The following is a 26,781-nucleotide window of genomic DNA, read 5'->3' as shown; positions in this document are numbered from 1 at the left end:
GAGCAGACACGGATGCAACCCGCTCTACCCCAAGGGCCCTCCAATCCACCCAGACAGAAAGGGACAGATTCTGTTTTTTTTTTTTAAGATTGGATTGCAGATAGGCGGGTGTAAACGGACACCAGTCCGTTTACATCTCCCGCTCTATAGAGGTGAATGGAGAGTCCGTTTGAGTCCACCTGAAAAACAGATAAGCGGACCCGGTCGGACTGATCATGTGAAAGGGGCCTAAGGCTGCTTTCATACTGACGCACAGCGGTTTACCTGCTCCTCAGCTGATCTCAATCTTCACTTCTTCCTCAGGATTCCTGCAGCTGGCTGGTACTGGTGGGGGGTACTGCTGGCTGGTATTGCTGACTGGTACTGGTACTATTGGCTAGTACTGGTGCTGCTGGCTGGTACTGATGACTGGTACGGATGGTGGGAACTGCTGGCGGGTATTTCTTGCTGGTATGGTACTGCTGGTTTATACTGCTGCCTGGTACAGATGGTGGGTACTGGTACTGATGACTGGTACTACTGGCTGGTACTGGTACTGTTGGATGGTACTGGTACTGATACTGGTGGCTGCTGTCCCATATCGCGGGTTCCTGTGTCCCGACCCACCATCCCTTAGCATAATTGTGACAGAGGCATGCAGCTGCAGTAGAGAGCAGAGCCGATGCTTCCTGTCACAGGCGGAGTACATCTGGTATCACTCCGCCTGTGAAGGAGCCGGCGCTATACAGGAAGCATCGGCTCTGCTTCCTCTAGCGGCGGCTCCGTTCTTCGCACTAATGCTCAGAGATGGCGGGTCGGGAACCCGCAATCTGGGCTTGCTGACCCGCCATCTCAGAGCAAGACATGGGGGCCACATCGGAGGGCGCCGTGGGCCACGTGGCCCGCGGGCCAGCGGTTGGGCACCTCTGCTTTACATCTTATAAGTTAAGCTGGCCAGAGATGGGTAGAATATCAAATGAAAATTATGAGAAAAAGAAATGCTCTAAGAAAGTTTGTTAGTTTTTTTTTACTCATAAGTTGGTAAAATCAACATTTGTTTTTGAACACAGTAATGAGAAAACCTGATGGAAAATTTCCCTGAAACAAATTTCTAACAGTGTACAGTACATCCAGAAAGTATTCATAGCGCTTCACTTTTTTCATTTTGTTATTTTACATCTTTTTCCAAAATGGATTAAATTCATTATTTTCCCCAAAATTCTACAAACAATGCCCCATAATGACAACATGAAAGAAGTTTGTTTGAAATCTTTGCAAATTTGTTAAAAATAAAAAAGGGGGGAAAAAATTCCATGTACATAAGGATTCAAAGCCTTTGCTCAAGACTTTGTTGCACCACCTTTGGGACCAATTACAGCCTCAAGTCTTTTTGAGTATGATGCTACAAGCATGGCACACCTATTTTTGGGCAGTTTCTCCCATTCTTCTTTGCAGGACCTCTCAAGCTCCATCAGAATGAATGGGGAGCGTCGGTGCACAACCATTTTCAGATCTCTCCAGAGATGTTCAATCAGGTTCAAGTGTGGGTTCTGGTTGGGCCACTCAAAGACATTCACAGAGTTGTCCCATAGCCACTCCTTTGTTATCTTTGCTGTGTGCTTAGGGTAGTTGTCCTGTTGGAAGATGAACCTTCGCCCAAGGTCCACAGCGCTCTGGATCAGGTTTTCATTAAGGATGTGTCTGTACATTGCTGCATTCATCTTTCCCTTGATCCTGACTAGCGTCCCAGTTCCTGCCACTGAAAAACATCCCCACAACATGATGCTGCCACCACTATGCTTCACTGTAGGGATTGTATTGGCCAGGTGATGAGTACTGCCTAGTTTCCTTCAGACATGACACTTGCCGTTCAGGCCAAAGAGTTCAATCTTTGTTTCATCAGACCAGAGAATTTTGTTTCTCACGGTCTGAGAATCCTTCAAGTGCCTTTTGGCAAACTGCAGGTGGCCTGTCATGTACCTTTTACAGAGGAGTGGATTCCGTCTGGCCACTCTACTATATAGGCCTGATTGATGGAATGCTGCAGGTGGTTGTTGATGGTTGTTCTTCTTGAAGGTTCTCCTCTCTCCACAGAGAAATGCTGGAGCTCTGTCAGAGCGACCATCGGGTTCTTGGTCACCTCCCTAAGGCCCTTCTCCCCCAATCCCCCAGTTTGGCTGGGCGGCCTGCTCTAGGTAGAGTCCTGGTGGTTACAAAATTCTTCCATTTATGGATGATGGAGGCCATTGTGCTCATTGGGACCTTCAATGCTGCTGACATTTTTCTGTACCCTTCCCCAGATCTGTGTCTCCATACAATCCTGTCTTGGAGGTCTACAGACAATTCCTTAGATTTCATGGCTTGGTTTGTGCTCTGGCATGCACGGTTAACCGTGGGACCTTATATAGACAGGTATGTGCCTTTCCAAATCATGTCCAATCAATTGAATTTACCATAGGTGGACTCTAATCAAGTCGTAGAAACATCTCAAGGATGATCAGTGGAAACAGGATGCACCTGAGCTCAATTTTGAATACCTGTGAATACTTATGTACATGTGATTTTTTTTTATTTTAATTTTTAATAAATTTGCAAAGAACATCTTTCACGTTGTCATTATGGGGCAGGGGTAGGCAACCTTTTGAGCACAGAGTGCCGAAAAATGTTTTCAAAGAAATTGAGCATGCCGATTTTATAACAAAAAAAATTCAACTTCACACTCTCAATTACGTAAAAGTATTTTTTATAAAGCAAATGCTGTAAACTACATTAGTAGTGAGAAATTAACATCCTGCACTCTCACGCCTCAGATCAGCCCCAATTCCTGCACCTTCACACCTCAGATCACTATCCCCCCTGCAAATCTGCTCCACCACTGTAACCCTCTGCACCTCTGCCCCACCACTGTACCCCCCTGCACCTCTGTCCCACCACTGTACCCCCCTGCACCTCTGCCCCACCACTGTACCCCCCCGCACCTCTGCCCCACCACTGTACCACCCCGCACCTCTGCCCCACCACTGTACCACCCCGCACCTCTGCCCCACCACTGTACCACCCCGCACCTCTGCCCCACCACTGTACCACCCCGCACCTCTGCCCCACCACTGTACCACTGTACCACCCCGCTCTTCTGCCCCACCACTGTACCACCCCGCTCTTCTGCCCCACCACTGTACCACCCCGCTCTTCTGCCCCACCACTGTACCACCCCGCTCTTCTGCCCCACCACTGTACCACCCCGCTCTTCTGCCCCACCACTGTACCACCCCGCTCTTCTGCCCCACCACTGTACCACCCAGCTCTTCTGCCCCACCACTGTACCACCCTGCTCTTCTGCCCCACCACTGTACCACCCTGCTCTTCTGCCCCACCAATGCCCCCCCTGCTCTTCTGCCCCACCAATGCCCCCCCTGCTCTTCTGCCCCACCAATGCCCCCCCTGCTCTTCTGCCCCACCAATGCCCCCCCCTTTCTCATCTGCCCCACCATGCTCTTCTTAAGAGAAGTATGTGATTTATTTATTTTTTTCCAAGAATCATACTTACCTAGGTGGATGCAACATTGGTCCAATGCTGCATCTGTCCACTGCCGGCTCTAACACTGAGAACTGAGAAGTGAAACTCTGCTGATCACTCGGTTGTCAGAGTTCTGTGAGCAGAGAGCTGGTGACTGTGGGGTTGATGTACTAAAACTGAATAGTGCAAAATTGGTGCAGCTGTGCATGGTAGCCAATCAGCTTTTAACTTCAGGTTGTTCAATTAAGCTTTTACAACAAGCCCACCATTCACATTGGGGCGACAAGTCAAATTGCATGCCAAATTGGTAACTATTGCTGGCAATGGCACCGCCCGAATCGGTGCAAAGCCGACTCTGCGGCGACACACCGATTTCCAAAAGTTGTTCCTGCACTACTTTTGGCTACGAGTTCAATAGACATCTGTGCATGAACCTGCACAGATGTCTGTCAAATCGCCCCCGAAGTCGGACTGAAATGCCGGTTTGAAATCGTGCGTGTTCAGCCTGGCCTCAGTGTGAACGTGGGCTAAAACCTGGAAATGGATTGGTTTCTGTGCAGAACTGCAAATCAACCACAGTCAGTCAATGCTCTCTGCTCTGAACCCCCCCTGCGTGCACTTACTGGAGGGCAGAGCTGTGGAGGGGGTGGGAGCGGCTGGCTCAGACTCAGCGGCTCGCTGGGAGGCTGAGCCAGGTACGCTGGTCCAGGGTTGTGGGTGGATCCCGACCATATTGTTGCAATCTTTCCACAGCCTGGACTGCCTCAGTGACATCAGCTGACAGCAGGCTTCAGCTGAATGAACTGCACTCCTGTGATCCACAGGAGAAATACAGCCAAACGAGCTTTGGCTGTACGTCAAGAATTTTTGCTCCAAGTGGCTTTATACCACCATCTGTCTCAAGGTAACCCAATGGGTCAGGAAAAAAAAAAAGGAGGACAGAACGCCACACCAATATCACTCGATACTGTTTTTTGCAACCATGAGTGCTGTGTCACATTAGCCTCTATCTACGTTGTCATGCAGTGCAGGCGTTACCCAACAATGGCCCTGGAAGTGCAATGCCTACCTCCCTACCCCCATTAGCTTTCAAGGACCGAGTGGCCAGTGAAGTTTTTTCAGTCACCATGGCAACCAGAAACTGTCCAGGTCTAGAATAAGAAATACATACTGTATATGCTAGTCCATAGGTCTCCATATTAAAAGGAGAAGTATGGGAATGCAAAAATAGGTAGTATATGCTACCCTCATACCTGCATTGCATTTTTTTCTTTCCTCAGCCCTTTAGTTTTTGCAGAATAGTCTTTTGAAGTGTCCAGAATCAACCTCTAACTTTTTCAGTTAGAAAGTTTCCAAGGGGTGGACACAGCTTCAATATCCAGCCACTCCTTCACTCCCTCCCTCTGGAGGACATGTGGGTGTGTTTGGTGAAGGGGTGCACGCTCAGGCTGCTATTTAGAATGAGCACGTTCCCCCGTTTCCATGGCAGCGTGTCCCCAGCTAAAACCTGGAAGCAGAGACAGTGTGATACAAATTAATTCTCCTCACCTATCTCTGTCTGTTATCTGCAAGACTCCAACACCTCTCCCCTGAGTTTTGATGCTCCTGTGTCCTCCGAATCACCCCCCCCCCCCCCCACTCATTCAAAGTTCATGTCAGCGTCTTCTCCAGCTGATGGACTCACTGAAAACTTATGTACAAAAATGAACACTGGTGAGCTCTCTACACACTGTGTTATATCAGAAGAGGAGACATGGTAAGGAGCATAGTGACATGTGCCCTGTGTCTGTTCTCTGAAATTTAGAGTGCTATGTGTAGAGAGCATACCTGTGTACAGTACATAGGAGACTGGCAACTCCCCCACATCTAAAGTGATCCCGATATGTCCCCAGAGTCTCCTTTATTGTACATACAAATCATCCCTGTCACTAATCCCACCCTCTCCTTCTGCCATTGATGTCATCCCTATCCTACCATCCCCTGTATTCTTATACAATCCCATCATCTCCATACGGCATGTGATGGCACTATACGGCATGTGATCCTGTAATACTCTAGTTAAGATGAAGGGAACATTATTGCTATAGGGGTACTTGGTAATACACCAATTATGGGGGAGCAAAGCTCTGTCCATGCATGAGGAGCTCTGGGCTTCAGTATGAAAATACAAGTAGATGTGAATGGAAAGTTTCATATAAAAATCCAGATAGTGAACAAAAGGATTAATTTACGTTATTTTATTTCATTTTACTATGCCAGTAATGAATGGAATGCCTGTGTGCTGTCACATCCATATGTGTATTCTGCTTTACAAATATATTGTTTTCACTCTGGTAGATAGTTCTGTGAAGGTAAATGTCCTCTACATATTACTATCAGTGACTTCTCCTACCTTAGTCACTGACGTGCTGTTATCTCTGCCGATTTTTCTGAACATCGGAAACAGGCTGAAGAGGAGGAGGGAGGAGGGAGGGGGGAGCAGTTGTGCTCTGTGAAGTCTCGGGAAAGGGCAGAGAGGGGACATCAATGAAGCAAGATGACAGGAAAGTGGGTTGATCTAGACTCCAGAGCCAGACCATTGTCGGTATTACACTGTATGAAAGTCTGTAGACTCTCCCACGTGTATTTAGCTTGATTTTAACAGAATGGGGGCACTTCTGAGAGAGCTGGAAATATTTTCAGATATCAGCAGCTCACATAGAATAGATGCAAGCAAAAAAAAAAAAAAAGGAAACCCATACTTCTCTTTTAAATACAATGCAGGTGCAACCCTCACCTTGGCTTCAATTCCACAGGAAGGACGCCCACAGTCACTGCTCTCTTCCCCAACACTGTCAAGGAAGATATTCTCCCTAGGAAACTGTACCCAGCCATTAAGTCTACTATACTTAGAGGATTCCACCAGAAAGGACCTACACTCCTTGAGTGTTGTCTGCTAGGTTCCCCTAGCCTGACTACACTCAGCATACAAGTGTAAACAGGGACAATAAAAAAGAAATGGACTTTGTATGTTCTGTGTTTATCACGGCTCAGGACAATTCAAACCAAGATTCCTCCACCTCCAGAGAGAAGAGAGCTCCAGGTGCTGGCAATTGCTAGTACAAGTGTGGATGGATGAAAAGATCTGGACAGCCGCACACCGGAATAAATTATATTCTTCTTTTATTTGTGAAGCAGGATCATGGGGTACATAGGGCACCACTGTGGGTGGTACAGCACAACAGCTGACGCGTTTCACACTTACATGAAGTGCTTACTCATAGCTGACTAACATGGGAGTGATAACCACATATATACTTGAAATGTTAAAGACGTGATCAAATGAAAATGAGATAATACAAAACAGCTGAAAAACGACCGTATGAGATCTCTGCACTCGTTGCTGAGTGACCAATATAAAGTGGAAACACCCATGATTGATAGATATAAAGGCAACGGACAAAAAAAAAAAAAAAAATGAACAATGTGAAAAAGTGTGTATGATAAAAAATGTGTAAGAGGTGATCCAATCACCATAAGTAAAATGTCTAGCTAGTATATTAATCTAAAAATGAAAATATAAGCAAAATACTGCGCCAACCTATAGAGAGTGTAAGCAGCCAACACAACAATTAGACTAATTGTGATAGAAATGTGGGTAAAAGTGTAGTGCTAGAAATGAAAAGGAGATAAAAAAGGCTAATCTCTCATGTATAAAAAACGAATATCCATAAATATGTGTTTCACAACTGTAAAAGTGAAAAAAAAAAGGCGTCATAAAGTCGCAAGAAAGCGAATATCTGTGTGTGTGTATATATATATATATATATATATATATATATATATATATATATATATATATATATACATACACACACACACACACACACACACATAAATATATACATATACAGAGAGAGAGATATCATATATATATATATATATATATATATATATATATATATATATATATATATATATATATATATTGTCACAAGCAATACAAATATAAAACAGTGTGGAGTGTGATAGACTACAAAGTGTCAACATATGAAAGTGACTAATAAAGTAGACTTGCAATAAAGCATACAAATATAAAACCCGTGATGGATTTTATGTAAATTAAAAACACAATGTTATAACAGCTGAAACCAAAAAATGCAAAATAAACAGTGAATAAGAGTCCCAGAGGTGGTAACAATAAACGGGATGTTGAAAAGAGGCATCTGCTGTATTAATCAAACAGTCTCTAGGGTAAATGTATTCAATGGTGGATGTACACCCAGGAGTGCTTTCACCATCAAAGGGGGGGGGGGGGTACTCTTACCAAGAGCAATGGACCCAACTGACAGTACGGTGGTGCCAAGCTCCCAAGATGGGCTGCACGATAACCTCCCCAATAGGCAGACGAACATCAAGGACGCCAATTTAGGAAGTTGGATGGAACGTTGCAACGCCAAACAGGTTTCAGCTCACTGGAAACTTTCTCCTCCGGGTGGGATGTGTAATATTAAAAGTATAAAAGAGAAAAAAGGAATCTCCACATGGTGTAAATCCGTATGGTATGATTTATTAACAACAAAAAACGGATATCCAGAAAAGTATCAATAAAAACAATTCAAATGAACAGATAAAAAACAGCGCAGTATAAGGTGGCCACAGCCAGCGTATTAACCCTACACGTTTCGTCTTAAGAGACTTCAACTGGGGTGTACGTAAATAAAAAATGGGAAATGTACGGTATATAATGACGAGCATATGTTAAAATAGACTATATTCACCTCTGTAAATGTTCATATATAGAAAATTTAGATATATTGTCTATTCTCTTCCCCTGTATTTGTTCATTCTTTTGATATACCGACCTATATTAACTTATTTACACCAATATATCTAAATTTTCTATATATGAACATTTACAGGTGTGAATATAGTCTATATTAACATATGCTCGTCATTATATACATTTCCCGTTTTTTATTTACGTACACCTTTTTTATTATTCATATTGCCTTATATTGGTAATGTAGCACACTTGATACACTTTTATGGTAACGCCATATACTGGACACATTTTTTATTCGGTCCCTGTTTTTTCAGGTACTAAACACTTTATATATTTATCATTTAGATTATCATTCACACACTTATGTTATATGAGACGAGCCCATGTGGGATTTATTGTTCTCTGGAACATTATTCCCCGTCTCTTAATAATTCATCACTTCCCCTCTTTCACATTACTCATATATCACCATTATAATATATATGTCTTTATTCACATTTTTCACATCATTATTTTCCCCTTTTTTGTCTATGTTTTACTATTTCTTTTATTTATTATATAGATTAATATACTAAACTAGACATTTTACTTATGGTGATCGGATCACCTCTTTCACATTTTTCATCATACACACTTTTTCACATTGTTCATTTTTTATTTTTTGTCCGTTGTCTTTATATCTATCAATCATGGGTGTTTCCACCTTATATTGGTCACTCAGCAACAAGTGCAGAGATCTCATACGGTTGGTTCAGCTGTTTTGTATTATCTCATTTTCATTTGCTCACGTCTTTAACATTTCAAGTATATATGTGGTTATCACTCCCATGTTAGTCAGCTATGAGTAAGCACTTCATGTAAGTGTGAAACATGTCAGCTGTTGTGCTGTACCACCCACAGTGGTGCCCTATGTACCCCATGATCCTGCTTCACAAATAAAAGAAGAATATAATTTATTCCGGTGTGCGGATGTCCAGATCTTTTCATCCATCCTCCAAATGTATGACTTGGCCGCACCCACCAGCGCCCACGTCATTGGATTTGATTGACAGCAGCGGGAGCCAATGGCTGCGCTGCTATCAATCTATCCAATCAAGAGCCGAGAACCCTGGGCAGAGGGACAGCGCGTCCCCGCCGGGTGTTCCAGGGCTCAGGTAAGTAGAACGGGGGAGGGCTGGTCACTGTCAGGTGTTTTTTCACCTTAATGCATAGGATGCATTAAGGTGAAAAAACACAAGGGTTTTACAACCCCTTTAAAAAAATATCATCTTTCTACTTTTTAAAGTGTTCAGGGGTTTTGTTTTCATTCTCTGGTGCCAAATTTTTTATTGAGTTCTACAGTATAGACTAGAAGGTAGAGCTGCACGATTCTGGCTAAAATCAGAATCACAATTTTTTTGCTTAGAATAAAGATCAGAATTCTTACGGCGTAACATCTTTCACATTATACAAAAAAATTGGGCTAACTTTACCGTTTCAGTTTTTTAAAATTGATTAAAGTGTATTTTTTCCAAATATATTGCGTTTGAAAGACCGCTGCCCAAATACAGTGTGACATAAAACAATTGCAAAAAACGCCATTTTATTCTCTAGGGTCACATATATATATGTGTATTTTGTTTGAGGGTTCTCAGTACCCTTCTAGCAAAAAATATTTTAACTTGTAAGCAACAAGTGTCAGAAAAAGGTTTAGTCTTTGAGGCCGGGTTCACACTGGTGCGACAAATGCTCTGTCTCATGACGTGTGAAAATCAATGTTTCCCTATAAGACCCGTCTTAACTGGTCCGACTTTGAAAATGCTCCCTGCACTACTTTGGTCCAACTTTAATCCTACTTCAGCCCATTGAATATCACTGAAGTTGGATCAAAGTCGGATCACTGTCTGTACTGATCCAACTTTGGCATGTGACTTCTGCTCTGAAGATCTTGAAGAACAACCCCACGCCAAATTAAAAAAAAAAAAAACAAAATGGCAGGGGTTCCCCCTCCAAGGCCATACCAGACCCTTTGGTCTAGCATGGGTTTTAAGGGGAACCCCCACGCCGAAAAAAGAGTGGAGCCCCCCAAAATCCATACCAGACCTTATCAGAGCACACATCCCAGCAGGTCAGGAAAAAGGGTGGGGACGAGCGAGCACCCCCCCCCTCTCCTGAACCGTACTAGGCCACATGCCCTCAACATGGGGGGGGATGCCTTGTCCTCATGTTGCTGAGGACAAGGGCCTCTTCCTGACAACCCTGGACATTGGTTGTCGGGGTCTGTGGGCGGGAGGCTTATCGGAAACTGGAAGTTAGATGTCTTCTGCCTCTGCTGGTTCTTCTCACCACTGATGTCTTCTAGCCCTCTCTGGTTCTCCTCCCTCGGTCTTCTCCCTCTTTTCTTCTTCTGATGTTGCCTCGACGACCTCTCCCGGTGTAATGCCAGATCCGCCGTGTGCTATGACTTATAAAAGCATGGATCGGGGCCATCCAGTGACGTCACATGGAGACCGCGCCCCCTTATGACATCACCGACAGGGCATGATGGGGCGGCGAAGTCATAAGGGGGTGGGGTTTCTATGGGCTAGAAGACATCAGCACAGAAGAACCGGCAAGGGCAAAAGGCAGGAGACATCAGCAGGGGAGGGAGACGAGCCAGAGAAGAAATCGAAAGCGACCCCGTAGCTGCCTTAATGAAATTACTTTAAAAGCCTGTGTACTACGTTTTATTTTTGACACTTTTTTTTTTTTTTTTTTTTTTTTTTTTTTTTTAGGTGGATGGATAGGGGTACAATATCACATAGGGTGGGAGGCCCTTATCCTAATCAACATGGGGACAAGGTGCTTTGAGGTGGTGGGACCAAAGCACCTACCCCCCATGTTTAGGGCATGCGGCCTGGTAAGGTTCAGGAGGGGGGTGGGGCGCTCGCTCGTCCCCACGCCCTTTCCTAACCTGCCGGGCTGCGTGTTCGGATAAGGGTCTTGTGTGGATTTTGGGGAGAAAAAAAACAGCGTGGGCGTTCCCCTTAAAATCCATGCCAGACCCAGTCTGGCATGGTCTTGGAGGGGGAACCCCTGCCATTTTTTTTTAAATTTGACGTGGAGTTTCCCTAAAGATTCATACCAGACACAAAGTGCCTGGCACTGTCGGGATCAAAGTCGGACAGATGTCGGACTTCAAGTTGCAGGGCAAAGTCGGCTCCACAGTCGTACGACTGTCGTGTTGTACCAGTGTGAACACAGCCTGTGGTTAAACTGACCTCATTTACACAGAAGTTCATTCCTTTGATCTAAAACCGAAATGTCACTTTGTTTACAGTTATCTCCAGAGATGTTGAGATAAACTTGGCAGGCTGCCCAGATTTTTTTGTCAGCTGTCAGAAGTGAGCAGAGAATGCTCTACACGTGTTACATAGATTTTGGGAAATGTTGTTTTATGATGGGGGGGGGGGGGGTTTAAAAATCACGATTTTGATTCTTTAACGATTAATTGTGCAGCTCTGCTAGAAGGTGCTTACAAAATCAAGACTTGTAGAACTTCTTTGATATACTAGTTATCACAGTTATAAAACTACAAAAATTGGGGGGGGCGAGGTTCCAACACTTCTATCTACTAAAAAATGTTGCCTCGTAATTTATAGGGATTAAAAATGTCCGATCTTCTAAATAGGTTATAATTTGCACCAGATGTAACAAGATGCATAGATTACACAATCCTTCGGGTGGACAAAATTACACACAGCCACTAATAATTTCAATCTAAGGGTCAAAAGTGTCCCAGAAAAGACATAACATAATGTTACCAATATTAGTAGGGCTGCCACAAAAAGACAAGATTCATAATTTTTAACATACCATGGGCAAGATGCATAAGAGCTACACATGGCTTCTGAGGCTGTCCCAGTTTGGATTTAAACTTTACATTCAAATAAGAAACTTGACCAAAATTTAGCTCTGGGCAAACATCATATACAATTATATATTTGATATCACCATCAGGGCTTTTAAAACCTAAGGGCTTGTTCAAACTATGTACAGAATCCCACATTTCTTTGCACTAGAAAAATAGGATCATAGAAAGTAATTAGGTCTCATTCACAAAGGAGAGATTAGATACATGCCCTGTACACAGGGAAGCACAGGTGTTCTGTATATCCCTGTGCGGGTGATCCTATTCATGTTTACTGGGACAAACAAGACATTGGTGTGGGTACAGGTTCATTCATGGCTGTCCATACATCCACTGCACCCCAATAGACCGCTATAGAACTGCTGACATGGGGATACCCGCAAAACCTATGCATCCCTATGCCAGTAAAATATATGGCCCTGCACACAGGGCAACGAGACCTTGTTTTCCATGTGCCCTGTTCACTCTATAGCTGAACCTAAAGTACATAGGAGTGCTGTCCTGGGAAATTTGTGAATGGTGGATGCAGTCTTGTCTTCTGGGACCTGTTGGTGTCCCAGATGACTGCAGGGGGAGAGGGAGGAGAACTTCCAACCACCTAGGCGGTCGGAAACGGAAGTGGGAGCGAGTACCTGTCAAAATGAGGTATACCACCCAGCTTCCCCCAGCTCCTCAAAAGTGAAAATTGTTCAAGAGGAGCGGGGGGATGAGTCCTTAAAGCGGAACTTCCCCTTTAAAATAGTGCAAGTACATCTGAACTTGCACGATTCCAAAGCTGCATTTCAGTCACTTCGGGGGCCACTTGAAAGATCTGTGTGGGTTCATGCACAGATGTCTATTTAAATCGCCCCCGAAGTTGCCAAAAGTAGTGCAGGAACTACTTCTGAAATCAGTGCGGTGCCACAAAGTTGACATCGCACTGATTGGGATACTCCTATTGACGGCAATAGGCTCTGATTTGACATGCGATTTGACCTATCAAATCACGCAGTTGTAAAAGATCACAGTGTACACCGTTTGTACAATTCACGTTATTAGGTACAATAAACAAGGGCAAAACAATCAGAGCAACAGGCAAATTCTCTACAGGAAAAAGATGGTCATATTAAAAAATTTTTTAAAAAAACACATACATAGACACATCCTCCCTCAACGATTACATCCATGAAGAACGGTAACCAAGAATAGGCATTCCCCATTTAGTTTGTCATGTGTTGAGCAGGATGCCGAAGGCCCACCTACAACCCGGAGCACCAACTGCCAAGGCATTGAGGAATTAGGTAAGTAATTTACCTTATGAGTCATGGTTTTGTTAATTCCCTATTCAAGGTAAATAGTATGCTAAGCATAATGACAATTAACACGTGTGATAGCGCACTTGGAGAGGTGTGAATTGGTCCTAATTCATTTACACCAAGTCTTGTGCCCCACCTTCAGCTCTTCATTACTTTAAAAAATCTTTAAAACCAACGCTGCCTTGCTTTACCCACTGCCATGCAATGCTGTCCAGGCCACAGCCCCTGTCCAGTGCTCCTACATGTCCATTTTTTTCAAACAATGCACACACACGAAATAGGTCCATTACTTTCTATCTTCTTATAATATTTAGATTGCCTTTAGCTCTCACTACCCTTGGCCTTTTTAAGAATAGGGTTCCCACAACACTGAAGCATGAAGTAAATTTTAGTTAAAGAGCAGTGACAGTAATACCTGGAAAGGTGCCTTCTACCTTCCCTTAAAGACTAATAAAAAAACAAGGGTCCAATGTGATCTCTGCTTGTCATGCAGAAGACTTCTAGTCAATGACAACACTCCTGTCAGTGTTAAGAAAATCCCCCAGACAAGTCTATTGGAAAATCTTCTCAATGATATACGCTGAGGCGGCTGTAGGACCTGGAGGAGGTGCTCAGAACAAGACCTAAAAGACAGCAATGACAGGCAAGCAAGTGACATCAGCAGCTCAGCCCCTTCACCCTCCCTTATAAGCCTGTCTATCTGCACATCCTCCTAAACTGAAAGCCCTAAAGAAGAGTCATCATGGGGGAGCACATTTCCTAATACTGCTTCTTCCAGAATGTAAACCTCCTTAAATTTAAACCTTTATTAGGTCAGTTATTTCAACGTGTGAATAATGGTCCTATGCACCGAATCTTTTTTTACCCAGGCAAGGGAGGGTTAGATTTTCAGACCCTGTCAGTATAGTATATCACTTGTAGCCAAAATAGGATGTTTTTAGCAGGTCGTGCTAAGAGAAGTGGATATACTTACCTTTCTGGTGACCAGTATGTTCAAATGCCATGACTCGACTATTCCTCTGCTGCCAGATTGAATAGGTTAATTAACAAATTTCCCCTGCTGCGAGCAGTGGTTCCTCCCACCAGCTCATTCATCTTTTAGTGGCATATGATAGCGGCAGGAACCCCAGTGTGCAATGGGGATGCAATGACAGATGGAGACACACAATGCCATTGTGATCACAAATACAAAGTGACCTGGGGTTGAGACCCCTTGGTTTGGGTGGTGTGGCCCAGGATCCACGCTTTCTGGTAGCCAGCTTGGTCGAGGAAAGACCTGCTGACCTACCTTGTAAAAGATTCACCAAGAAAACTCTATGAGAAGAAGGTTCTCAAGCATATCAGACATGGTTCAATCACTGGCCAACAGAACTGCACAGTAAAATATGGAACATATATCAATAGAGAGACAGAGACACACACACATACATATACACCTTGGAATTGGGGGCTAACCCCTCGCCCTTTAGGGGTTTTTGTACCCTTGTGGCTTTCATGACCACCCCTTTGAAAAGCAATCCTCAAGGTGATAGGTTGCCTTCTGGAAGCCTGAAAGCCTGCAGCACCATGCTGTAACTGTGTGTATGCTGCTGCATCATGGTTTAATTCACTTACATGCACTACATTTGGTGGTGGTTCTGCCTGCCAAACACAAACTGTGGTATAATTTTTGCTCTCCGATTCAAACCCCCTCCCATGCTTTCTCTCTCCCATGACACAGGAGTTCTGAGCTCAGCATTTGAGAGCTCCCTCCTGTGTTAGTGGAGGTGGACAGTAACAGCTGGGAGTCTCTTAGCAACGTCCTAGCAACACAGCAGCATGGGGTTCTGCCATTTCTGGAGTTTCTCAGGCAGACTTCATGAGGTATGTAAATGGCCTACACCTATAGCAGGAGCGTTATTCAACTTGTATCTGCATAAGCAGTTTTTTAGTAAAGGTGAACTCTCCCTTACTTAAAGAATATGAGATCTGTGGAGACTCTGATGCCAGCTGATTCAGAGGTGAATTTTTTATAAGCACAAGTCATGGTGACACCAGAGCCCTGATAGACACACACGCAACTCCTGTTAGGACACAATGACAAAGTATAACCCCTGACCTTGCTCCTGTCTTATGACATAGGGGACTGTCCGCTCAGAAGAGGGCAGTGTGTAGTCGAGAGGACATGGGGGAGTGTGGCAGAGTAGTACTACCAAGGACATGGGGGGGGGGGGGGGGTGCAGCGGAGGGGAGTGTTGCACTGTAGCGAGGACATAAGGGAGTGCAGTGTAACAGGGTGAGGACACGTTTGGGTGCCGGGGGAGAACACGGGGGGGGGGGATTGCAGCAGTAGTAGCGAGGACCTGGGGGGGGTGCAGCGGAGTAGTAGGGTTGTGCAGCACTGACGAGGGCACAAGGCAGGGTTGTGTAGTACTGAGGGCACAAGGCAGGGTTGCGTAGTACTGAGGGCACAAGGCAGGGTTGTGTAGTACTGAGGGCACAAGGCAGGGTTGCGTAGTACTGAGGGCACAAGGCAGTGTTGTGTAGTACTGAGGGCACAAGGCAGTGCTGTGTAGTACTGAGGGCACAAGGCAGTGTTGTGTAGTACTGAGGGCACAAGGCAGTGCTGTGTAGTACTGAGGGCACAAGGCAGTGTTGTGTAGTACTGAGGGCACAAGGCAGTGTTGTGTAGTACTGAGGGCACAAGGCAGTGTTGTGTAGTACTGAGGGCACAAGGCAGTGTTGTGTAGTACTGAGGGCACAAGGCAGTGTTGTGTAGTACTGAGGGCACAAGGCAGTGTTGTGTAGTACTGAGGGCACAAGGCAGTGTTGTGTAGTACTGAGGGCACAAGGCAGTGTTGTGTAGTACTGAGGGCACAAGGCAGTGTTGTGTAGTACTGAGGGCACAAGGCAGTGCTGTGTAGTACTGAGGGCACAAGGCAGTGTTGTGTAGTACTGAGGGCACAAGGCAGTGTTGTGTAGTACTGAGGGCACAAGGCAGTGCTGTGTAGTACTGAGGGCACAAGGCAGTGCTGTGTAGTAGTGAGGACACAAGGCAGTACTGTGAAGTAGTGAGGAAGCAGTGTGGTCCGCCAAGCACACCCTGACACACTCATCACCCATAAGGCCTGGTGTGGGGGAGGAGAGGGCGCGCTGGGTGACAGGGTGTCTCGTACCACGTGGCCCCCACACATACTGTGACACCCCGGTGACTGGCACATTGTACACACACAACGTGTAGCCTGGCATACACATTTCTAAAAGAGGAAGCTTCCCCGCCACACACATTCACACTGCTGCCACTGACCCGGCGTTGAGGCCCCCGGTGCGGGCGGTCAGGCCCGGGATCCACGTTCTCCGGTAGCTCTGGTCTCCGCCCGCTGTATCCGGCGGCCCGCTCGGTTTATCACCTGAGGCCCATGATGGCTGCGAGGCCCGAGACCTGCGGAGAGTGACAGGAGGAGAGAGCACGAGACAAGAGGGAGACACACAGCACAGCCGTGCACTAGAGAAGTGGGAGGGGATACCATAGAGAGGATGGAGGATGGAGGGAGGAGGAGAAGAGTGCATCATTGTACACACGGGGAGGAGGAGGACGAGGTGGTGTGCAGAGGGAGGAAAGTGCATACAGAACACGGTGTGCTGGAAAGACTGTCAGATGACACAACAATGGAGATTGATGGCAGAAGGACAACCTCCATAGTGGGGAAGTACATACACCTGTCATAGGAGAAGAATGGAGGACTGAAGAGCCATCTTCACTACATGTGGCTCAGTGAATGTACAGCTTGCCAATGAATGGTGGCCTCCCTGAGGTGCTCTCTGAATGCAGTGGGCCTGTGTGCAAGATCCCGAGGTGGACCCCATCCTCAAGACTCTACGCTACATCACCGATGTTATGGGGGCATGCACAGTCAGCGACCCTAAGCAAAAAAACCAAAGTGTCAGCCATTGATTTGTGCCCAATAAACACCTGGTCCCCCCAGAACTTTAGGGCTCATACACACAAACGGTTTGGCTATTACACATAAAACCAGGTGGTTTGGGTTCAAGGGTGGTATGAGTGCAGCATACAGCCCACTGCCAGCGGGCTGGCAAAATCAATGACAGGCTGGAAAACAAGGGGGTGGATGTCCCATACACAGGAATTCCACATTAGGGGCATGCGATCCTTGGCATGAGTACCACTGGGAACAATTACCTGCACCGACTGACAGCAGCTCCTTCAGAGAGCTTTGTTATCATTGCCAATGACTTCAGGATAGACTGGAGGAGTGTCTACTGTTGATGTGCTCTTGATTGGTACCGACCATCACCAAGGCAATGAGCCTTGAAGCAGAACTTCACCCTAAAAAGGAAGTTCCACTTTATGTCCTCCTCCCTCTCCTCTAACACTTTTGGACATTTTCTTTGTGGGGGAGTGGGTACCTAGATTTGGTAGGTATCCACACCCACTTCTGGTCGGATCACCTAGCGATTCCACTGAAAGTTCAGCCCCCCACCAGCAACCTCTTGGGACATGTCAGAGGTCCCAAGAGGTTGTGGGATCATGCACATGCGCAGTGGGAAGCCAAGCCAGTAGTTAAGCTGCAAGGAGTCAAAGCTGGCTTCCCACACTAAGCATGCTGGCACCAGGGACCCAAAGACTAGCAAAGAACCAGCCTAGGTGAGGACAGTGCTTGATCCCTGGACAGTATTTGTAGCTGCTGACTTTTTTTTTTTTTTTTCAAACGGGCTGAAGATCCTCTTTAACCACCTCCCGGCCCTTTAAGAACTTCTAGATGCCAGGAGGTGGGCATTCGGGTCATGTGATTACCGTGATTGGCTGTCACAGAGGTCACATGATTGGAAAACTCCTGATCGCAAGTATGTATCCAGAGCTTTCCAGTCCGCGCCGGTGACTGTGCTGGGAGTGCGGTCTCAGCACAGTTTTGTGTTTACATAGGGCCACATATATACGGCCTCGGCATTAAAGCCCACCGTTGAGAGGCCGCATATACAGTCATGGCCAAAAATATTGACAGCCCCGCATTTCTGTCAGATAATTCACCACTTCACCCAGAAAATTGATGCAATTACAAATATTTAGGCATTCTCATCTTGATTTCTTTTGTATGTATTGGTATGACACAAAAAAGTGGAGAAACAAAAAGCCAAATCTGACACATTCCACGCAAAACTCCAAAAATGGACTTGACAAAATTATTGGCACCTTCTGAAAATTGAAAGAAATAATTGCATTCCAAGGTTGTGATGATCCTGTAATTACCACTTACCACGTCATCTGCCACAAGTTGTGGATTGTCCACTTGCCACGTCACCTGCCACAAGTTGTGGATTGTCCACTTGCCACATCACCTGCCACATCACTTTCCACGTCACCTGCCACAAGTTGGATTGTCATTTCCCACATCACCTGCCACAAGTTGTGTATTGTCCACTTGCCACGTCACCTGCCACAAGTTGGATTGTCATTTGCCACGTCACCTGCCACAAGTTGTGTATTGTCCACTTGCCACATCACCTGCCACAAGTTGTGGATTGTCCACTTGCCACGTCACCTGCCACAAGTTGCTTGTTCAAATCTAACAACATACAGGTCAAATTCCAATTATACTTCGGATAACAGCAATGCTAGTGGTGTATTGGATTGGATCAAGGGCTCAATAGGGTATATAAATGGTCTATGAATTATTGCTAGCAATTACAATTGTTTAATTTTTTTTTAATGGTTTTTCATCATTTGCCATAATTTTTGAGGCTTTTAATGTAAAAAAAATAGGGCACCTTTAAAAACGCTTATAAACGCAAACACGGCTAAATGCGGTACCGGCGTTTAGCCGCGTTTGGCATCTGAAACATGGAAAAATTTTGCATCTGAACCCATTTTTTGCTTCTAGAAAAACGAGGTTAAACGCAACTGCCTAAAAACGCCAAAAAACAAGACTGTACATGGACACATAGGATAACATTGAATGAGTTCAGGGGCAGTTGAAAAAAGTGTCCAAGTGCCTCTGAACGCGCGTTTAACAGCGTTCCGTGTGCATGGGGCCTTAAATCAGCACACATACACTTGTTAGGCACAAAGGTAACCCTTTGATTCCCCCCATGTGATCACCCCTGCCACCCAGCTAGTGCCATTAGTACAATTAGGCTTAATGTACACGGGACGTTTTACAACCTCCTCTGAACGATTTAACTTGACAGATAGTAACCGACGTTTAAAAACATCTGGTATGCCGCATTTAGCCACGTTTGCGTGTAGAAGCTTTTTTTTTTTTCAAATACTCAAAAATTAAAAACGCCTGTAAATGAAACGCGAGTTACCGTGTCGACAAGCTGTTACAGGCATTTGGCATTTCAAATGCCTCTGAACAAGGGTCCTGAATGCATCTTTTTGCGCTCCAAAAAATGCTTCTAAACTCAACTGCCTAGAAATGACTATAAACACCCTGTGTACATGTACTGATCAGATAACATAGAGGAGAGTTCAGGAGCAGCTGAAAAAAACACCCAACCTCCATTTACCAGCAGTAGTGTACATGAAGCCTGACAGTGTACAATATTATCACTGATTACTGTATTAGTGTCATTAGTGGTGTCGGAGTCAGTTAGCTTCCTAAGCAGCCAGTGTAAGTTAGCGCCAGTCTCTGCCCACCACACTATCACAGTCACACTATAAGTCACTGATCACCTCCATTACTAGTACAGTGTCTGTCTAGGTCCGTATACTAGTCACGGTCAGAACTATACTAGTGTCCCTAAAAAGGCAGTGTTAGCAGGATCAGCCCCGATCACTACTAGTACTTGTGGTGACGTCACCTAATGGCCACGCCCCATAGCTATATAAGAACTGTCAGACACTGGAGCTGACAGAACAGCGGGAGCCAGCGTCAGAGAGGAGCGTTTTTTTTTTTTTTTTTCAGCGGGGTGGCGGTGGTAACGGAGGAAGAAGACATTGGTAGAGGAAGCAGAGAAAGAAGACACAGTGGTGTAGTGGGTAGAACTCTCGCCTAGCAGTAAAAGGGGTCGCTGGTTCGAATCCCAACCACGACAGTACCTGCCTGGAGTTTGCATGTTCTCCCCGTGCCTGCGTGGTTTTCCTCCAGGCACTTTGGTCTCCTCCCACACTCCAAAGACATGCTGGTAGGTTAATTGGCTTCTGTCCAAAATTGGGCCCTAGTATATGAATGTGAGTTGGGGACCTTGGATTGTGGGCTCCTTGAGGGTAGGGACTGATGTGAGTTGGCAATGTATGTGTGGAGCACTGTGTAAATTGAAGGTGCTTTATGGGTACCTTAAATGCTCACTCACCCCCCCCCTCCCGACCTGCATGCTCAGATAAGGCACAAGTTGGACCAGTTAAGAGGGCTCTCATATGGAACCATTGATTTTGGCATGTCATGCAACTTGTGCTCTCGAAGTTGGATCGCATGTCGGACCAGTGTGAACTGGCCCTCAGGGAGTGTAAAAAGATATGCGGCCACTCATTGAAGACAAGCAGATTAACCTTAAAGTGGTTGTAAACCCTCCCTCCTGACTTTTAACTATAGATAAGCCTAGAATAAGGCTTACCTATAGGTAGTGGAAATATCTTCAAAACATGCGCCGTTTAGGAGACATTTTACTTGTATTGACCTCACTTGTAGCGGACTTCCGTGCCGCTTCTTCCCCACCGTGTGCCGTTACTGACGGCTCCCACGCACATGCGTGGGAGTGACGTCACGCGGCTCAGGCCAGTCACAGAGCCAGAGTCCGCAGCATCCCAGAAGAAAGAGGGGCGAAGATGGACACAGCCTGTACAGGGGACAGCGATGGATTCGGTTGCAGGTAAGTGTCACATAATGGGCTAGTATGCAATGCATACTAGCCCATTATGCTTTTAATTTGCAGGGAGCAAAAGAAGAAGTAAAACCCATCAGGGTTTACTTCCTCTTTAAGCTGTGTAGGGGGTGGGGTTTTCACTGTCAGGGTGGTAAGGATGTGGAACTCTTCCACAATCAGTAGAGTCAGCAGCAAGCATTGATCATTTAAAAAAACTATTGGATGTGCATCTTAGTGAACACAATATACAGGGATATGGGAAATGAACACACACACACACAGGTTGAACTGGATAAACTAGTGTCTTTATTCAACCTTACCAACTTAGTAACTATGTATAACAAAAAAAACCTCTGCCCAAATGCCAGATGTATTTTGAGACTTGCTCTTCTTCAGGGGAATCACATTTACCTTAATATTAAAGGCAAAGAAACCATAAACATTCTAACATATTAGTACAGGGTCTAAGCAGACTTCTTACACCGTGTGTATAAAACCTGTGATTTACATTAGATACTTCAAAGGGCTCTTACGTCACTTCCAGTACCTCATTTCCGGTCTGTGGAACGCAGGAGCGTCCTGAATACATGTTTATATGAGTTTGCTTGTGTGTTTATGCAAGCCACACTCTGTAAGTGTATTACTGTTTTTAAAAATAGTTTTAATAAAGCGGCGTAACACTATTGGAGGCTGCTTCTCTGGTTCCCTTGCATATATATCCCTGGAGTGGAGGAGGAGGAAAGATCGAAGGGATTCACTTTTTCCCTGGAGAGGAGTCTTAAAAGGGGAGGTGCATGCTTTTCCAGGAAGGAACAGAGCTGGCGTAAAAAGTGCAATTGACCCACTTATTCAAACGAAGGGGTCATGGAGTATTGGCGAGTGCGGTCCAAGGAGGGGGAGCACGAGTGAACACAGCACATCGGAGAGTAAAAAGAGCACCTTACATATTTGAGCACTTTAGCTTGGACCTTTCTTGCTGCAACACCTTTATATGGATTTTCTATTGAGTACATTTTACATGGACTATTTCTAATATTTTTATTTTTTTTTATGATTGAATGCTATATGATTACATTGGTGGTGTACTGAGGGGTTTTAAAGTACATATGTTTCGTATTTTATTTTCACCCTATTTCATCTTTTGATTTATGAGGGAGGTGTATTGCAGCACCTATTACATACATATCCTTATATTTATTTCCCTAATTAACCACTTGCCGCCCGCCATATACCAAAATGACGGCGGCAAAGTGGTTTCAATATCCTGACCGGACGTCATATGACGTCTTCTCTGACGGAGACTCTTTACCACGTGATCAGCCGTGTCCAATCACGGCTGATCACGATGTAAACAGGAAGAGCCGGTGATTGGCTTTTCCTCACTCGCATCTGTCAGACGCGAGTAGAGGAGAGCCGATCGGCTGCTCCTCTGACAGGGGGGTCTGTGCTGATCGATTATCAGCACAGCCCCCCGAGGATGCCCACACTGGACCACCAGGGATGCCACAGACCACCAGGGATGCCCACCACCAGGTATGCCACCCTAGACCACCAAGGTTGCCAATCAGTGCCCACAATGGATGCCAAGCAGTGCCCACAATGGATGCCAATCAGTGCCACAATGGGCATCACTGATTGGCATCCATCAGTACCATACATTACAGTACATCAGGGCCACCTATCAGTGCCCATCCATGCAGCCTATCAGTGCCCATCCATGCCACCTATCAGTGCCACCTATCAGTGCCCATCCATGCCACCTATCAGTGCCACCTATCAGGGCCGCATATTAGTCTCCATCATCAGTGCCCATCAATGACACCTCATCAGTGCCACCTCATCGGTGCCTATTAGTGCAGCCCCATCAGTGCCCATCAGTGAAGGAGAAAACTTACTTATTTACAAAGTTTTGTAACTGAAACTAAAAAAAAACTTTTTTTTTCAAAATTTTCGTTCTTTTTTTTTATTTGTTTAGCAGGAAAAAAAATGCCAGAGGTAATCAAATACTACCAAAAGAAAGCTCTATTTGTGGGAACAAAATGATAAAAATTTAGTTTGGGTACAGTGTAGCATGACCGCGCAATTGTAATTCAAAGTGCTACAGCGCTGAAAGCTGAAAATTGGTCTGGGCAGGAAGGTGTATAATGCCGCGTACACACGGTCGGACTTTCCGGCTACAAAAGTCCGACAGCCCGTCTGTCAGACTTTCGACGGACTTTCGATGGACTTTTGGCGGACTTGCGGCGGACTTTCTAACGAACGGACTTGCCTACATACGATCACACAAAAGTCAGACGGATTCGTACGTGATGACGTACACCGGACTAAAATAAGGAAGTTGATAGCCAGTAGCCAATAGCTGCCCTAGCGTGGGTTTTTGTCCGTCGGACTAGCATACAGACGAGCGGATTTCTGGGTCCGGCGGAGTTACGACGTAAAGATTTGAAGCATGTTTCAAATCTAAAGTCCGTCAGATTTGCGGCTGGAAAAGTCCGCTGAAAGTCCGGGGAAGCCGACACACGATCGAATTATCCGCTGAATTTGGTCCGTCGGCGTCCGTCAGACTTTTGTAGACGAAAAGTCCGACCGTGTGTACGCGGCATAAGTGCCCGGTATTGAAGTAGTTAAGGGATATAAAGTTGGTAGCCATTTGCAGCTACTATTTTTGCCCCCCATAACATGGTAACTATTACATCATGGATCCAAATTTGTCTGGTTCCTGCTGAACGGACGAATTTGAATCAATGTATAGCCAGCTTTAGTCTGCTCTGCTGTTTTTCTTTGGAGATTTCTCTCACTTCCCGTCTAGTGAAACTAATGTCACCATTACAGTGAGTATGGGGATCTAAAGATAAAAAAACAAACATTTTGGCTGGACATACACTTGAAAGCAAGATTTGTATTTGCTGGGCTCGACCCCACCCACTGTGAAGGTCTTTGCCAGCAATTTAGCCCACATCCATGTGACTTGTCATGTGATTTGACAGTTTAAAATCACAGTACAAGTCGCACCCTATTTGTGCCTATGGAACCATTCAAATCGGTACGACACTGATTTTGAAAAGGTTCCATAGACATCTGTGCATGAAGTCGCATAGATGTTGGCGAGTCACACATGAAATCGCACTGACCGGTGGCTTTGAATTCACGCTGAAGTAGCGCGATTTCAAGGCCGCATTCGGTGTGAACCAGGGCTTGCCTTTTCTTTACCAAAAAACTGTACAAAAGCCAGTGGTCATATAACTATTCCGTTTCATCTTCCTCCTGCTCAGTGCTGACCTGTAGAAGGAGCCAACACACCCAACCCGTCACACAGCAAGGATGTGTGATGGTGTACATCACTGCAGTTTAACATGTGAAAAAGATATTCCTCCTTTGGTAACGCCCATATACAGCGGGTAAAATAGGTATTGATCACGTTACCATTTTTCTAGGTAAATATATTTTTTAACTGTGCTATTGACAATAAATTTTCACCACATGTTGGTAACAACCCATGCAATCCATACATACAAAGAAACCCAAACAAATACGTTTAGAAATCAATTTATGTGTAATAAAATGGAATGACACAGGGAAATCGTAGCAAACACACAAAGAAAGGGAGGTGCAAAAAGGCGTGGAAAGTCAAGACACCAGCTGAAATCTATCAGTAATTAGAAGCAATCCTGCTCCTTGTCAGTGCAAATTAATATCAGCTGGTTCAATCTCAACTGATGGCCTATAAAATGGTGTCTCATTACCAAGGTGTCACGCAAGAAACATCTCACGATGGGTAAAAGCAAAGAGCTCTCTCAAGACCTTTCTAACCTTATTGTTGCAAAACATAGTGATGGCATTGGTTACAGAAGGATTTCTAAAGTTCTGAATGTTCCAGTGAGCACTATTGGGGCCATATTCCGGGAAGTGGAAAGAACATAATTTCACCATAAACCGGTCATGACCAGGTGCTTCTTGCAAGATTTCTGACAGAGGAGTAAAACAATTTAATAGAAGAGTTGTCCAAGAGCCAAGGACCACTTGTGGGGAGCTTCAGCTTCAGAAAGACTTGGAATTAGCAGATACATTTGTTTTCAAAGAAAACAATAAGTAATGCACTCAACCTCCATGGCCTGTATACACCCTCACCACGAAAGACTCCATTGCTGAAGAAAAAGCACTTTCAAACGCGTTTAAAGTTCGCTGCACAACATTTAGACAAGCCTGTGAAATACTGGAAGAATATAGTCTAGTCAGATGTGGCCAAAAAGGAACTCTTTGGATGCCATAATACACGCCATGTTTGAAGGTCAAATGGCACTGCACATCACCACAAAACACTATACCAACAATGAAGTTTGAAGGAGGGAACATACCAAGACATTCTTGATAAAAATCTGCTGCCATCTACCAAGATCGTGACCAGGATAATGAAGATAAAACGAGGAGTGGACATTTCAGCAAGACAATGATCTCAAACACAAAGCCAAGGAAACTCTGAATCGGTTTCAAAGAAAGAAAATAAAGCTGATAGAATGGCCCAGCCAATTACCTGACTTGAATCCAATAGAAAATCTATGGAGAGAACTAAAGATCAGAATTCATAGAAAAGGCCCACGGAACCTTCAAGCTTTGAAGATTGTTTGTGTGGGCTAAAATCACACCTGAACAATGCGTGCGACTAGCTTCTTAATACAGGAGGTGTCTTGAAGCTGTCAATACTGACAAAGGATTTTGTACAAAGTATTAAATAAATTTCAGTTCTCGTGTTCAATACTTTTTCCCCTGTGTCATTCCATTTTATTACACATAACTTCATTTCTGAACTTATTTGTTTTGGTGTCTTTGTATGTATGGATTGCATGAGTTGTTACCGGTGAAAATGTCATGTCAATAGCACCTTTAGAAATATATTACCTAGAAAAATGGTGATGTGTTTAATACTTATATTATACATGTTGTTAACTTCCCCCACCTGTTTATTCACAAAGTTAATATAGCTTTGGAAATGGAGAGGATAGGTGGAGTTAAGCTGGCCATACACTATACAATTTTCTTTACCTAAACTATGTAGTGCAAGGGCTTGCCTGATTACATACAAATTGAAAGAGTTTAGGTTTGACCTCATATTATATGGTTATGCTAAATCTTAAGGAACATTGTACTAGAAAATTGTATAATGTATAGCCAGCCTTAGTGTATAGGTGTTGCCAGGGAAGGTATTTACAGTGCTGGCAACATGCACTATATGTAATGATGATGCACCCTGAGAGGACCACAGGATGTATTTATGACAATGAAACTGCTGAAGAATGTCTTATGTGACCCTGGGTGTCATGCAGACCACATGTACAGCAATAATCCTCCAGGGTATATAAAGGTTTATTTAAGAACAATATTAGAGAGGGGAGAGGTTGAAATGTCAATAGGGCTGAACGACTGCAAAAAGCTAAAATCTGCATGATCACAGAAGGCTGGAGTGCTACTGAAATTCATTGTCTTCACTGTCATGAGCCATAAATGATGAATTCTGTGCTGCAATGCATTTAATCAG

General features: G+C 44.8%; 1 protein-coding gene across 2 annotated transcripts in view; it reads right to left on the bottom strand.

The window, feature by feature from the left end:
- The window catches only part of ATP13A3 (ATPase 13A3), a 201,863-nt gene extending 184,899 nt beyond the window's left edge, over nucleotides 1–16,964 (bottom strand). For both annotated transcript variants that reach the window (XM_073626350.1, XM_073626351.1), the window contains exon 1: nucleotides 16,732–16,964. The gene's annotated coding sequence lies outside the window, so the exon portion shown is untranslated. The remainder of the gene's footprint in view (nucleotides 1–16,731) is intronic.
- Nucleotides 16,965–26,781: the final 9,817 nt, after the last annotated feature.

This window comes from Aquarana catesbeiana, linkage group LG04 (assembly GCF_042186555.1).
Source record: "Aquarana catesbeiana isolate 2022-GZ linkage group LG04, ASM4218655v1, whole genome shotgun sequence".
Lineage (NCBI taxonomy): Eukaryota > Metazoa > Chordata > Amphibia > Anura > Ranidae > Aquarana > Aquarana catesbeiana.
Note: the sequence above shows the minus strand (reverse complement) of the source record. Positions and strands in the feature narration are given on the sequence as shown.